This window comes from Lipotes vexillifer, unplaced genomic scaffold, assembly GCF_000442215.2.
Source record: "Lipotes vexillifer unplaced genomic scaffold, Lipotes_vexillifer_v1.1 scaffold83, whole genome shotgun sequence".
NCBI classification, from domain to species: Eukaryota; Metazoa; Chordata; class Mammalia; order Artiodactyla; family Lipotidae; genus Lipotes; species Lipotes vexillifer.
In genome coordinates, this window is record NW_006799780.1 from 937,257 (window position 1) to 952,825 (window position 15,569).

Sequence of the window (15,569 nt, forward strand, 5' to 3'; positions counted from 1 at the left end):
GCAAAAGAGGTACTAAGATAATCTGAAATATCCTATCACCCCCCGCCCCATACACACACATACCATTTTTCCCTGGGCCTTGCTCCTTTGGGTCTGGACTTTGAGGAGGTAAACCAACAAGAGGTCATTTTTGTTAGTATGGGAGAGGAGGGCTAACCATAGGAGGCCTGCAAGATCTGGGCAGGGAGATGCCCTAGGGTATTTGGAATAGAAACTATGTAAGCTGCATTTCTCACTGTTTCACTGTTGACACTCTTCTGTTCTGTTATCCATAAACCTTAATTGAGTTCTGTTTAAGTATTCCAGCCTGGCCTCAGGTGACCTATAGGAATGACTCTGTAGGGGACTCTCTAAGGGATAAGTTTATTAACATTCGACATTGAGGGTTAAAGAGATCTGAGAGATCCCCAGGGTGAATCTAGTAGAACAAGAGGAAAGTCTAGCCATCTCCTCTGTGAGTGGCAATTCTCCATTGCTAATCATCTTAGAGGGTTGAGGTAATATTTTATTAAAGAATGCTGCAGATTCCCTTACAAATACAGGTTGTTTTCCCCACACACTTACAGAGCTATAAATTTAGTCTCACCATCCCTTCATGTCATTCTCTTCCAAATGACTCCAAGCTCCTCAAGATTAGAGACCACATCACATTCATCTTAGTCTCCCCAGCAGGAAGCTTAATGCCTAATGGCAAGTAGATGCACAGTATTTGCTGAGTTAAATAAAAGTCAAATATGGGACTGAGATAGATTTCTAATTTTGATGAAAGCAAGAGACCAGTCATGTTTTTATCAATAGTCCTTCTTTGTTTAAGTAAACTCTCCAGGGTGTCTTCTCCAGCTGGCCATCTCGTTTTATGAAATGAAATTACAACATCAGAGCAACTGCACACTAGGCCCCATAGCCCTAATAAATGTTGTTTTAAGCCACTAACTTTGGGGTAATTAATTCATTATGCATCCATAGTTAACTAGTACAAAGGTTATGCATGGGCTCCTTTTCATCAAGGCTGATCTAGCTACTACTACTGCTGAATAGCTAACCTGCTGGCAGTAAAGACCAATTTTGACCTCTTGATATGGCACCATTCCAAGAGAAGATTATCTGGTGGCAGCTTGATTATCTGGTGGACCCCTTCCACCCTGGAAAGTACAGTGTAGCAGCCATGGGATTATACCACTCAGGTCTACCTTCAAGAGAAACTTCTCTGGGGAGCATAGTTGACTGTCAGCCTTAAAGTTCCACAACTTTGGATTCACATATTTACCCCAAGTCCATACTTCCATCCCAGCCAATTATTGAGCTAGTAGAGGTACTAAAGCCAGATGATTCCTCTATGGGAAACCTTTACTTGGGAACTCTCTATCAACCTGGTCAAGATTTTATAAGAACTGCATTGCAGTCTGAAGCTTTTTCTACCCAATCGTTCCTTCCTCTTTCTTATTACAGGTGTCAGACCACCTGCTTTGCAGTCTGAAGTTTCTCCCTGCCACTTCTGCTCTCTCCCAGCACATTCTTCACAGATGTTTCCTCCAATAAATTCTTGTGTGTCTAATTCCTATCTTGGCATCTGCTTCTTGAAAGGTCTAAAATGACACAGGCAATGATTTATCCTTATCAGAATTGACATCTATTCCAAATATGGATTTGTTTAATGACATGGTAAATTCATGACTCAACATTGCCTAAGATCAAAGGAAATGTAACAATGAGACCACAGAATCCACTGGTCTTATCATATGCCTCATCACCTAGAAGCAACCAGCTTAATAGAAAACAGAATAGCTAAAGTGACAATTCAGGGATAGTACATTCTCCAGGATATGATATATGTACTGAACTAATAGCTGACATATTGTCTCTCAATACCTAGAATACATGGAATGGAACCAAGAAACCAAAGGATGGAAATAGGATAGGGACCTTTCACCATCACATCCAGTAATCCACTTGTGGAATCTGTTCTTACAGTAATCCATGCCACCTTAGGCTCTGTTTGATTAGAGGCCCTAGTTCCATGCAGAATGCTTCTATGATAGGCAATAGCAAGAATTCCATTGAACCTGAAGCTATGCCTACTATATGACTGCTTTGGACTTTTCATGTGAGTGGATCATCATGCAAAAAAAGAACTTACTGGTAGTGGAACTTGATCCCAAATTCCATAAAGAGCAAGGGTTGCAACTTCACGTGATGCAGAGAAGAGTGTCTGGAATTTAGGGCATTCATTAGGAGTGTTGCTGTAAGTCACTAAGTTTGTGGTGATTTGTTACAGCAGCAAGAGGAGACTAAAACACCCACTGTGGACTGATGTCACCTCCTGTGGCCCAGCCTTCTTTTCTCTCCCGAACGGTGTTTCTACCAACCCATAAAGGTCAGCCAGGGCATTAGTCATACCACTTCTATGACCGAATGCATAACTCTTCTTAGGAAGCCGTGGAGAAAGGTCAGGTTTCAACAGAGTCTACTAAAGGTGAACATATGCACACCCTATAATCCACAAATTCTTCTCCAAGTACAAATGCTCACTTATGTTTCCGAAAAGACATGTACAAGAATGTTAAGGGAGGACTATTTACAACAGTCAGAAACTGTAAACAACTCTGTGGCTTCCCTTTTCACTCTCTGAATGGTATGTTAGATGAACAGAAGTTCTTGATTTTAGATTTAGATTTTAGTAGTCCAGTGACTACATTCTTCCCTTTATGGTGAGTGCTTTTTGTATTATATTTAAGAAATCTTTGTGTACATACATCATGAAGATAGTATCCTATGTTTTATTATAGAAGACTTTTTTTTTTTTTTTTTTTTTGCGGTACGCGGGCCTCTCACCGCTGTGGCCCCTCCCGCCGCGGAGCACAGGCTCTGGACGCACAGGCCCAGCGGCCACAGCGCACGGGCCCAGCCGCTCCGCAGCACGCGGGATGCCCCCGGACCGGGGCACGAACCCGCGTCCCCTGTATGAGCAGGCGGACCCCCAACCACTGCACCACCAGGGAAGCCCAGAAGACTTATTTTTACCTGTCACATTTAGATCCACATTCCACTAGAATTTGTATTTGTGTATGGTGTAAGTAGAAGTCAATATTAAATTTTTTTGCCATGTGAATTGATCACTATTTAGAGCCTTCCCCATACTATGTTTTCTGCTCTATTTATAAATTGTTAAGGGCATCTATGGTAGATACTATTAACTGGCTTACTAAACACTCATTCCCCAAACCCTTCTTCTTACCTGTTTCCACTGTAGGGTTTATTCTCTCCACCTTCCTTGCAGCTAGAGGTGGTGAGTTAGATATAACTGGAAACAGGTAGGTGGTTGATGGAAATGCTTTGGATTTCTTGATAAAAGGAACAAATACAGGGAACTGCCCCTTTCCCACTTCTTCAATGAAAGTAGATGGAACAACTGGACTTAAAACATCCACCTTTCAATCATGAGGAAAAGACAAATATTTCAGAGACACCAGTCATGACATCATTGAGCTGCTGAGCAAAAGCCAGTGGCTGTCCCTAGTCATCTTATGTGAGAAAAACAAATCCTTACATATTTAACTACTGTTTGTGAGATTTCTGTTACTTGCGGCCCAAAGGAATTTCTAACTAATACAAAAGCCATTAGAACTCCATGTGTATGTTTTTGTTTGGGAGCAGGGGAAGATATAGCCATTGGATCTTTGGAAGAAAGATGCCTATGAAAACAAAAATATCTCCAATTGTGGCTTTCATAATGTGCTGTATTATCATTGTATGCATGATTAAACATGCAACTTAAATGGCCACAGGTCACAGAGTATGGAGGTCGGAAGGCTGCATGTTTTAGACAACAGGAGTTCTACACAGGCATCGAGAGAATATTATCCTTTTGTCAGTGACTTACAGAGGGCCCTATTTACAGCTGAACAGGTACGTGATATAACAATTCATTGCTCTGACACATATTGCAATCATGATGTGCAGTTTTTAATGCATCATGTTACATTAGCTCAGCCTATGGTCTAATACCGTGTAACATAAATTTTGCCAAAAGGAATGACATTACATGACACTGACTTTTAAAAGACACACACTATTTTTTCAGATCACATACCTTTTATCCATGAGTGCCCAAATCAAAAATCAAGCTGGCAGACAAAAGTGGCATGAATGTGTAGCCTCAAAGCAGCATATATATCTTGAGTAGATTTGCACATTTCTACCTGTAGTCAATGATTCCATTCCATTTTTATGTTGAAATGCATGAGCAACATTAATGGACCTTTTTTTTGTCACCTGAAGTACGACTTTTATTCAGGGTCAATCGAGAGAGACCTGGAAGGTGTTTTTGGATTACACGCTATAGATAAAATCTTTTTATGTGTTTATCATGAGCTCTCTGTTCTATTTGAAACTCTCACCAAAATATTTATGACTATTTTATTTGTATCATATCCCGGACACATTATTCCTTTCAGTAAGATATTTTTCTTAGGTGTGAAATATTTTCAATTGTCATTATATATTCTTTTTTTGATATTAGTTAGAAGCACAACAAAAAAAAGATAAGGTTTTTGGACAACATATTACAGTTTCTAGATTACTAAAAGAATATTCTAAATACTGGGTCACAAAGATCCATTCATACAGGTTTTTTAATTTAAATTATTTACTTCTTTTTTTTTTAAATTTACTTCTTTTTGAAATTATCTTCTAACAGAATTTCTTGTCCATTACAGTAAACTACTTAAGGCCTAGAGAATTCTTCTTGTGTTACAAACCTAAAGTAAAAAGAAAAAATTAAGCTATCATCTGTGAAAACTTACAAGAATTCTGCATAATAGTCTGCTAATGGGAAGGGAGTCTGTGAAATGGCTTTTCCCCTAGTATTTTAAGGTAATATAAAGATATTACTTCTTAATTGAGGAGAGGAATTTCAAATTCCACAACTTCAATTCTAACATTACTACCCTAATACATATATATATATATATATATATTTAACTAACACCAGGGTATTTTCCTCATTTCTGTGTAGCACAGTAATTCACAACTCTGTCTGCACCTTAGAATCACCTGAAGAGCTTTTTAAAAATATGATACCCAGGCACCACCCTGGGGGCTCAGATTCAGTTGTTCTTAGGCAGGGACTAAGCATTTTTCTTTTTTTTTTGCGGTACACGGGCCTCTCACTGTTGTGTCCTCTCCCGTTACAGAGCACAGGCTCCGGACGCACAGGCTCAGCGGCCATGGCTCACAGGCCCAGCTGCTCCGTGGCATGTGGGATCTACCCAGACCGGGTCACGAACCCGTGTCCCCTGCATCGGCAGGCGGACTCTCAACCACTGCGCCACCAGGGAAGCCCTACCCTAATATTTAATTACTGTATTGTTATTTAATTATTACTACAATTATTTCTGTTCCCTTATTACCATATTTTTTGCACACCCTTGTGTGGGTGTGATTGCTATTTAACCATAGTTGTGATTTTTAAGAATTCTTTTAGTATAAGAGTTATATGCTTCCAAACAGATAACTAATAAGAACCTGCTGTATAGCAGAAGGAACTCTATTCAATACTCTGTAATGGCCTATGGAAAAGAATCTAAAAAAAAAAAAACAGTGGATATATGTATACGTATAACTGATGCACTTTGCTGTACTGAAACTAACACAACATTGTAAATCAACTATACTATAAAAAAATTTTTTTTTAAAAAGAACTAACTTCCCTCACCCCGCCCCCAGCAAAGAGTTATATGCTTCCAAGTGATATGGAAGCTTTAGAGTGGATAGAACTTAACCAATTTTCCTTGGCTTTTTAGTCACACAAGAAATCAGAGTAACAGAATTCAATAATAACCTTGATTAAATACAGTAAAACAACTGGAAGTCTAATATGACACCAAGTAACCAGTAATTAGTGATTAATTTTTTTCCCACTTTTTACTCAAATGTTTTGGTATTTAGTCACACAGTGGTGCTCCTGAAATGATTACAAGCAGGAACTGGGGCCTCAGCGACACATTCTTACTGGAAAACCTTGAGCAATTTACTAATTTTCTCTGGGACTCAGTTTCCTCAACTGTAAAGTGGAGATAAAATATCTGCCACATAGGGTTGTGGTGGATGTGAAACTTATATAAGACAATGTATGTGAAGGATTTAGCACAATGCCTGGCACATCATAAATACTCAATAAATGGTAATTATTGTTACTACCTTAACTCATGTAGGAAAAGAAAAAAATTATCCAGAATTGATGCTCTTTATTAAAATTATATTATGGAACAAGTTTACTTTTTTTTAAAGTGAACTAGCAAAGGATTCCAAAGCAAATGAGATATAAATATTATTGGACTAATCTTCTATTACAAACAGTAAAGGAAAGGAATCCTCACACGTTAAATTTATTATTGGCAATTTGCATTATTAAAATATCCTTTCAATGAATACATTTAAAATATTCTGTGTAAACTGTGTATTTATGCCTATCAGGTTTAATGCCAGCTATATACCTTTGGAAAAGGTATAAACTTGTAATTTTTCTTCTGAAAGGCTTTAGGTACGATAAAATGCAATAATGTAAATAAAGATACAATTCTTAACATGTAGTAAGTGCTTAATAATAATAATTGTTATTATTTCCAAACAGGGCAGTGTCTATGCACATGAACTTTCATCACTCTGAAGGGCATATTGTATATTTTTAAAATACTTATAACAATATTTAAAATAGTGCCCCTTAATTCAGCCTATATTTTTCTTCTGGCGCAGAAAAAAAATTCAGGTAAGAAAATTGCAAAAAGGTAAAGGAAAACAAAGATGAAAATCAATAAAACTACAGAAAAGGCGTTATTAGTGTTCAATTCTTTATTTAAAGAATGAGAATTCATTCTTTGCCAAATCATTGGAGAACAAACACTGGGAATGCAATATTGTTTAACTCATATTCACTAAAAATTAGTGCCTACAAGTAAAGACTGATATATAATTTAAGTTGTTTGCACTATTACACACAGTGGAATTTTGCTTTCCTTTCTTTATAAAAGTTAATTTCCGTAAGTAATGATGGAAAGAAAAATCAGTTTTACAAAAACTGCTTTGTAAGTGGTTGGTGAAGTTTGCTTGGATACCACATTAATCAAAGCAACTACGTTTTAACTGTTCTAACAGGAATAAAAAATAGTAGGGGAGAATAGTAGGGGAGAACATTCAAGACACCTTGTCTTTCTGGTCTATAATGTAGCGCTCAGCTACAAAATGATAAGAGTATGCGGTATGGACACTTTGTGAATTATTCAGAAGGAGAAAGGGAAGCTTCAGCGGAAACTACCAGCTCCCAGTGGCTGTTGCAAACTGTTTCAGCTGGACACTCACTGTGCCCTTTAAACTTTCTTTCTTTTTTTATAAAGTTGTTTATTTATTTGGCTGTGTTGGATCTTCGTTGCCGTGCGCAGGCTTTCTCTAATTGCGTTGAGCAGGGGTTTCGCGGGGGTTACTCTTCGTTGTGATGCATGGGCATTGTGGTGGCTTCTCTTGTTGCAGAGCACCGGCTCTAGGCACGTGGGCTGCAGTAGTTGCGGCATGAGGGCTTAGTAGTTGTGGCTTGTGGGGCTCTAGAGCGCAGGCTCAGTAGTTGTGGCGCACAGGCTTAGTTGCTTCGCGGCATGTGGGATCTTTCCGGACCGGGGCTCGAACCCATGTCCCCTGCATTGGCAGGCGGATTCTTAACCACTGAGCCACCAGGGAAGTCCCTAAACTTTCATCATCCGTGTTTTTGCTTTTGCAACCAATTGGAAATTGATATAAAACTACAAAGACAAAACAAGAGTGAAAAACACAGATGAATTTAATATAAAGCTAGGAGCTGAAAGAAAATGGAGGGCAGGAGTGATTTGAGAAAAGGAAAGAAAAAAGGGTAGAAATACATTTGGGGTTAAATTGGTCCAAAGGGTGTGCTCAAGGTACTATAACCTTACTGAATCTATTAGTTCTATCTGTTACAAAGAGAGGAATGTTGACGTCTCCTACCATAACTGCAGATACATCTCTTTCTCCTTGCAGTTCTGCCAACTTTTCCTTTGTATATTTTGAAGCTCTGTTATTGGGTGCATTCACATTTAGGACTGTTATGTCTTCTTGGTGAATTAACTCTTTTATCAGCCTGTAATGTCTCCCTTTATCCTTGGTGATTTTCTGTGCTATGAAGTCTACTTTGTCTTATCTTACTACAGTCACTCCCTATTTCTTTTGATGAGTGTTCATATGGTATATCTTTCTCCATCCTATTACTTTAACCTACTTATACAATTATATTTGAAGTGAGTTTCTTGTAGACAACATATACTTTGGTCTTGTTCGTTTACTTTTTTGCTGACCATTATATCTCTGTCTTTATCTGATGTATTTAAACCATTTACATTTTTTAAAAAACATTTATTTATTTGGCTGCACCGGGTATTAGTTGCAGCACACGGGATCTTCATCGTCCATGCGGGATCTTCAGTTGTGGCATGCGGGATCTTTAGTTGTGGCATGGGAACTCTTAGTTGCAGCATGTGGGATCTATTCCCCAGCCAGGGATCAAACCCAGGCCCCCTGCATTGGGAGCACGGAGTTTTAGCCACTGGACCACCGGGGAAGTCCCCTAAGCCATTTACATTCAATGTAACTATCATATGGTTAGATTCAGGTCAACCACTTTATTATTTATTCTCTGTTTGTCCCCTTCATTTTTGGTTCCTCTGTTCCCCATCTTACCTTTGCTGTCTTCCTTTAGATTATTTGAATATTCAGTATTTCATTTTAATTGATCAATTGTCATTTGGGCTATATCTCTTTGTGTGTGTTTGTGTGTGTGTGTGTGTGTGTGTATGTGTGTGCTCCAGGGGTTATAATACATATAGCTAACCATTTATAGTCTACTCAGAGCCAGTATTTTACCACTTTAAGTAAAATGCAGATGCCTTACAACCATATTGGTCCCTTTGTCTTCCCACTTTTATGTTACAGTGGTCATATGAACTACATGTCACACACAGAAAATGATGTCTAGACATCTGGTGTCTTGGGAGGTAATTTACATTTGAAAAAAAGAGGATTATTGGGCTTCCCAGGTGGCGCAGTGGTTGAGAGTCCGCCTGCCGGTGCGGGGGATGCGGGTTCGTGCCCCGGTCCGGGAGGATCCCACATGCCGCGGAGCGGCTGGGCCCGTGAGCCATGGCCGCTGGGCCTGCGCGTCCGGAGCCTGTGCTCCGCAGCGGGAGAGGCCGCAACAGTGAGAGGCCTGCATACAGCAAACCACCAGTAGGCTGACACCAACTTCAGGATCCCCAGGGCCCTGCAGCCAGGGTATGATTTCACTTATATGTGTAATCTCAAAAATGAAACAAATGACGTCGGATGAATGGATAAAGAAGATGTGGCACATATATACAATGGAATATTACTCAGCCATAAAAAGAAACGAAATTGAGCTATTTGTAATGAGGTGGATAGATCTAGAGTCTGTCATACAGAGTGAAGTAAGTCAGAAAGAGAAGGACAAATACTGTATGCTAACACATATATATGGAATTTAAGAAAAAAAAATGTTATGAAGAACCTAGGGGTAAAACAGGAATAAAGACAGAGACCTACTGGAGAACAGACTTGAGGATATGGGGAGGGGGAAGGGTGAGGTGTGTTAGGGCGAGAGAGAGACATGAAAAAAAAAAAAAAAAAAAAAAAAAAAAAAAAGAGGATTATTAAGATGACTATGTGAATGAGGTAAGACAAAGATTAGAATGGAGGTTTTACTGATGGTAGTGTTAAGACTGTAGTAAGGAATCAGGAGTTAAAATACTTTAGATATGCAATGTCATTTGATTCAAATATCTTTGGTGTGGTGCTTGGGAAAGGGAAGGGTGTGGGTGATGGGGAAGGTTGCATATGTTGTAATCATAGTCCTCAAAAAGGCCTATGACTGGGACTTCCCTGGTGGTGCAGTGGTTAAGAATCTGCCTCCCAACATAGGGGACACAGGTTCGATCCCTGGTCTGGGAAGATCCCACATGCCGCGGAGCAACTAAGCCTGTGCGCCACAACTACTGAGCCTGCGCTCTAGAGCCTGTGAACCACAACTACTGAGCCTAAGTGCCACAACTACTGAACCCCGCGTGCCTAGAGCCCATGCTCCCCAACAAGAGAAGCCACCGCAATGAGAAGCCTGCGCGCCGCAACTAGAGAGAGCCCATGCGTAGCAACAAAGACCCAACGCAGCCAAAAATAAAAATTAATTAATTAATTTTTGAAAAACGCTTACAAATTTGGCTGCTTTCATATATTATTAATAATGAAATACTTTCTAGAGAAAGAAGGTGCAGGGAGCAATTTCTCTGAAATAGGTGATAGTTGGCTCAGTGCAGAAGCACAAAAACAGACAGTTATTTCAATAAACCCTGCACTGAGCTACGTCTGTGTTACCTAGACCTGTGATGGAGGGAGGTTCCAGATTTCGGGGAAGATTAAGGGAATGTATGCCACAAGCTAGTGATCAGCTGGTAAGGTAATTCTGCTTAAGAAGCTTTCCTTTTCAAACTGGGATATACTAAACAGATCCAAAGCAGCTACATTTCTCAGCAATATTCAGCAATCCAAGCCTGAATAATTACACAAAGCCAGGATTTTTAAATTCGAATTTTGGTTTAAGCCTTAGTGCTGCTTATTTCTTTGACATACCAGCTAAACTGTTTCTTCTCTTGGAGACAACTTTTGGCTACAGACTGTTCAAAACTTGTCCTTGAGTTGTTTTTCCTTTGCCCTCCAGCTGCCCCAGAACCCTCCCAGAAGAAAGCAATTGTTAAGCCATGCACTCTTCCCCTAGAATATCCTTTCAAGCTTTCCCTCAAGCCAAAATAACAACCTTTTGACAACTCAGCTCTAAGAAAGCCCCAGAGTAAGCACTCAATACTATGGAAACAATCATCTGACATCATTCCAGTAAATCCATCTTTGAGCTATGCAGTTTGTTTTACTGTAATGGTGTTATTTTGGGATTTATTGGCTTCCAGAACTAAGAAAAAGACATAGAAGCACTGTGAACAACTGCTCAGTTATAAAGGGGGAAAAATCAAATACCTACAAAATGTACCACTCCATTGTTCATTTATTTCTTCTAGTTTTCTTCCTATTTTGACAGGTTATTTGATGTGAACCCATCTTGGTTTGGTTTTTTTGCAAATCATATATATAAATTCTGAGATATGAGTAAATATCTTCTTGCCAATTTCAATAAAAGAAAGAGCAGAAAAATTGCAGCTCATATACATCTGTATCATTCAAGATACAGTCAATAGAAACCATACCTGTTACTAGAACAGAGGCAATATAATTGTTATCTAAACTAAGCAAAGAAAAAGGCAAAATGAGGTGTCACAGAGATAGCAGCTGTGACAAGCATTTACCAGCCCTAGAACTGGGAAACGAAGAAAGGGAGTTGGAATTATTAAAACTTAGGAGCTCAGAGGAGGAAGCTGACCTTGGAAAAGGGGATCTCAGTCAGCTTACACAGGTATCTCTGAGAAGGCAGGATGAATTTGGTTCTGCAATGTTGAGAACAACTCAAAACAGAATTGAGCTGCTGCTATAGGAAGGAACTGAGGCTGTTGGGATTAAAAAAAAAAAAAAAAAAAAAGGTGATGCTAGTGTGATGTGATGCTCACAGAAATAGGGAACATTCAGGAAGTACAGGAATGTGCAAGTCCCTTCTTCCTCCTCTAGCATTACAGGCTCCCTGACAAAGAAGAAATGTAGTTTTCAGAATTTTAGACCCAGCATCATGTTGCAAAGTATAAAAGGGTGGGTTTGGATGTGAGAGATAAAAACTTAATCAATAAGATAACATTTCAACAACTTATTCAAATTGCACTGAAATTAAGCAAGGTGAAGATATCAGATAGATTGGCTGGCTGCTACTGAGGGGCTCTCAGGGAATCACCTTGGAAGTGTTCCCTTTATCCAGGATTTGGTCCTCAGCTTTGCAGGTCCAGAAACTCAACTTTGTCAGAGCACCAAGAACCAATGGAGCTCAGAGGGATGGGGTCACATGATCTGACTTACAAGAGACAGATGAATAAATTCAAAGGCTAAGGTATTAATTTAGAGTGAGAAATACCACTGCCTAGATAGTTAAACTGGTACACAAATCCTTTCATCTGCAGAAATATGATGTCAGAAGGTAACTGATGGTCATGGAGTGAGAGTGGGAGAGTTAGCTGAATGTGCTCCATGGCTCTAGAGTTGGCTGATGCCATTACAGAGATGTGCTGGGCAAACTGACCAGATATCACATCAGCCAGTTAGTGTCCTCATCACTTGTATAGAGGTAGGCAGAGCCCCCCAAAAGCTGACTCTTTCTCTCATCTTTCTCTGGCTCCTGGCCTTCAGCTAGTATCTTTTCTTCAGACAGTTAATATACATAGTCAGTTATAATTTTATTTGTCATTGGTAGATGATGGTCTTAGACAAGTTATTAAATCTTTTTGAGTATTTTCTTTAGATGAGTAAGAATAATCTCTATGTCATGGGGCTGCTGTATATATTAAAAGCAGTAGTCCATGTACATACTCATAGGACCATGTCTAAAACACAGGAAGCTCTCAAAACATGTAAGTTCCACCCCTACTTTTTATCCTGCTTTGATTATAGTAAGACATACTGCTCTTCTGACATGTTTCCCTTTAAAAAGATGAGTTAAGTGGCTATATACTATTCCATTGAAAGGATGTATCCTTTTATTTAACCAGCAGCTATTATTGGGCAGTAAGATTGTTTCTAATTTTGTGTTATTACACATGATGTTTTATTTCTCATATCATGCCAGGCTAAATTCCCAGATAGATACTCCCACTGAAAAAAAATCGACCATATTCAAAAGCATCAAGGATCAGGGAAATAAAAAATATCCAGGCCAAATACTACATGAAGGCAGAACTCAGAAGAGCAAATGCAAACAAACAAACAAAAATCTTAAAAGTAGCCAGAGATAGGGCTTCCCTGGTGACGCAGTGGTTGAGAGTGCGCCTGCCGATGCAGGGCACACGGGTTCGTGCCCCAGTCCAGCAGGATCCCACATGCTGCCGAGTGGCTAGGCCCGTGAGCCATGGCCACTGAGCCTGTGCGTCTGGAGCCTGTGCTCCGCAATGGAAGAGACCACAGCAGTGAGAGGCCCACGTACCGCAAAAAAAAAAAAAAAAAAAGCCAGAGATAAAGGTAGTTTACTTTGAAAAAAAGCAATGGATAAAGATCTATGCTCCCTAAGGCCACAGTGGATGGAAGAAGCCAGTGGAATGATATCCTCAATATGCTAAACTATATTCACTAGCATTTCCTTTAGTGTGGGTCTGCTGCTAGCAAACTCTCTCAATGTTTTTAATTGGAAAACACCTTTGTTTTGCCCTCATTCTTGAAAGATATTTTCACTGGGTAAAGAATTTTAAATTGATAGTGTTTTATTTTCTTGGCACATTGATATTTAAACACACACACACACATATTTATACTGGAAAGAATGTAAGCTCAAATAGAAGGTCTGAAATGAAAACAAATGAAGAATAAGAAAGTGGTAGTTATGTGAGTAAATTTTAAAAATTAACTATAAAACCACAACACATGTACCAATCTTTGTAATTAATATATTTAATTTCCAACTGTAAAATTAAAGATCTTAGAACACTTTAACTCCATTTATCCCCCTTATGATTTCTATGCAATTATTTTAAATTGCTTACATTTTAAAATTGAGTAAATGATAATAATTTAAAATTAAAATATATGACAACAGTTTCATAGAAATCATGAGAGGAATAAATGGAATTAAAGTGTTCTAAGATCTTGTATTCCACAATAAGAAAGTAAACAGCCCAAATGTTCATCAACTGATGAATGGATAAACATTCATCATAAAACATATATTATAAAATTTAGTATATCCATATAATGGTTTATTATTCATAAAATAAAAAGAAATGAAGAATGAAGTACTGATACGTCTTACAACATTGATGAAACTAGGAAACGGTATGCTAAGTGAAAGAAGCCACTCACAAAAGATCACATATTACATAATATCTGTATGAAATGTCCAGAATAGAAAATCTATAGAGACAGGAAGTAGATTAGTCAGGGGTGAGAGGTAATGGGGAGGTAACTACTGATGGATATAAGGTTACTCTTTAGGGTAATAAACATGTTCTTAAAATTAGGTAGTGGTAATGATTGCACAGCTCTGTGAATATACTACATACCATTGAGTTGTACACTTTAAATGAATGAATTATATGAAATGTGAATTGTATCTCAATAAAAGTGTAATTATAATGAATACAATAAGATACCATTGGGAAAGCCTGTCTCGTGTGTATGGTCTTTCAATCCCACATAAGAATGGGCCTTGGGCCTGGAACACTTCCTTACCAAGAGATAAAGAGCCCACACAGCCTGTGCTGGGCTTAACTCCTTTTGAGGGATTATCTTTCCCTGTTTCAGGCTCAGTGTGTATTCCTTTGTTCTGCTTGAGCATGTCTGTCAATGACCTCACTCCACGGGGGTCAGGGTCCTCCCGCACAAGAGGGTCAACTGGCATGTAGGCCAATTGCCCTGCATTGGCTGCTAGGGGGACTTTCTAGTCATGGGGAACAAACACACATTATTAAAGCTGATTTTACTCTTTTTTCTCTATGTGAGTAAAAGCATTCCATACAGTGCTTGACTTGTGTTGTGTTTTCCTTGGTGACCCCAGCACCAAGATACAATAGGCAAAAGTATTTGGATTTTTATTCCTGGTAGCTGGCATTGTCATGACCTCGGCTATCCTCCATGTAGTTGGAGTCCCCCCACCTCCACCCCAGGTACTGGTGACTGGTGCACAGTGTTCTGCTTGACAGATACCATTCTTTACCTGAGGGTGGCAAAAGCAAAAATGTCTGACAATTTCAAGTGCTGAGGATATGGTGCAACTCAAACTCTCATACATCAAAATGTAAATTAGTAAAAAGACATTAGCATTTTTAGGAAAGCTGAACATATGTTAATCTAGCGCTTCTCTTTCTTCGATTCTACTCAAGAGAAGTTCTTGTACACGTGCGGAAGAAAATGTGAATAAGTGTTTTTAGCAGCCTTGTTCATGATAACAAAAATAAAATAGATAATCAAATATCTATCAAGATAGAGGAGATAATATTACACAGCAGGAGAAATGAATGAACTGAAACCGCACCCATCAACAATGAAGAATCTTAAAGACGTAATGGAGAACAAAAGAAGCAAATTATAGAACACAAACAGCATGATTGCATTTATATTAAATTTGAAAACAGACAAAACTAAACATTGTATCATGTAGAGATATATTCAAAGGCGGTAAAACTATAAAGGAAGGCTTTCCTGGTGGCGCAGTGGTTGCGAGTCCGCCTGCCAATGCAGGGGACACAGGTTCGTGCCCCGGTCCGGGAGAATCCCACATGCCGCGGAACGGCTGGGCCCGTGAGCCATGGCCGCTGAGGCTGAGCGTCCGGAGCCTGTGCTCCGCAACGGGAGAGGCCACAGCAGTG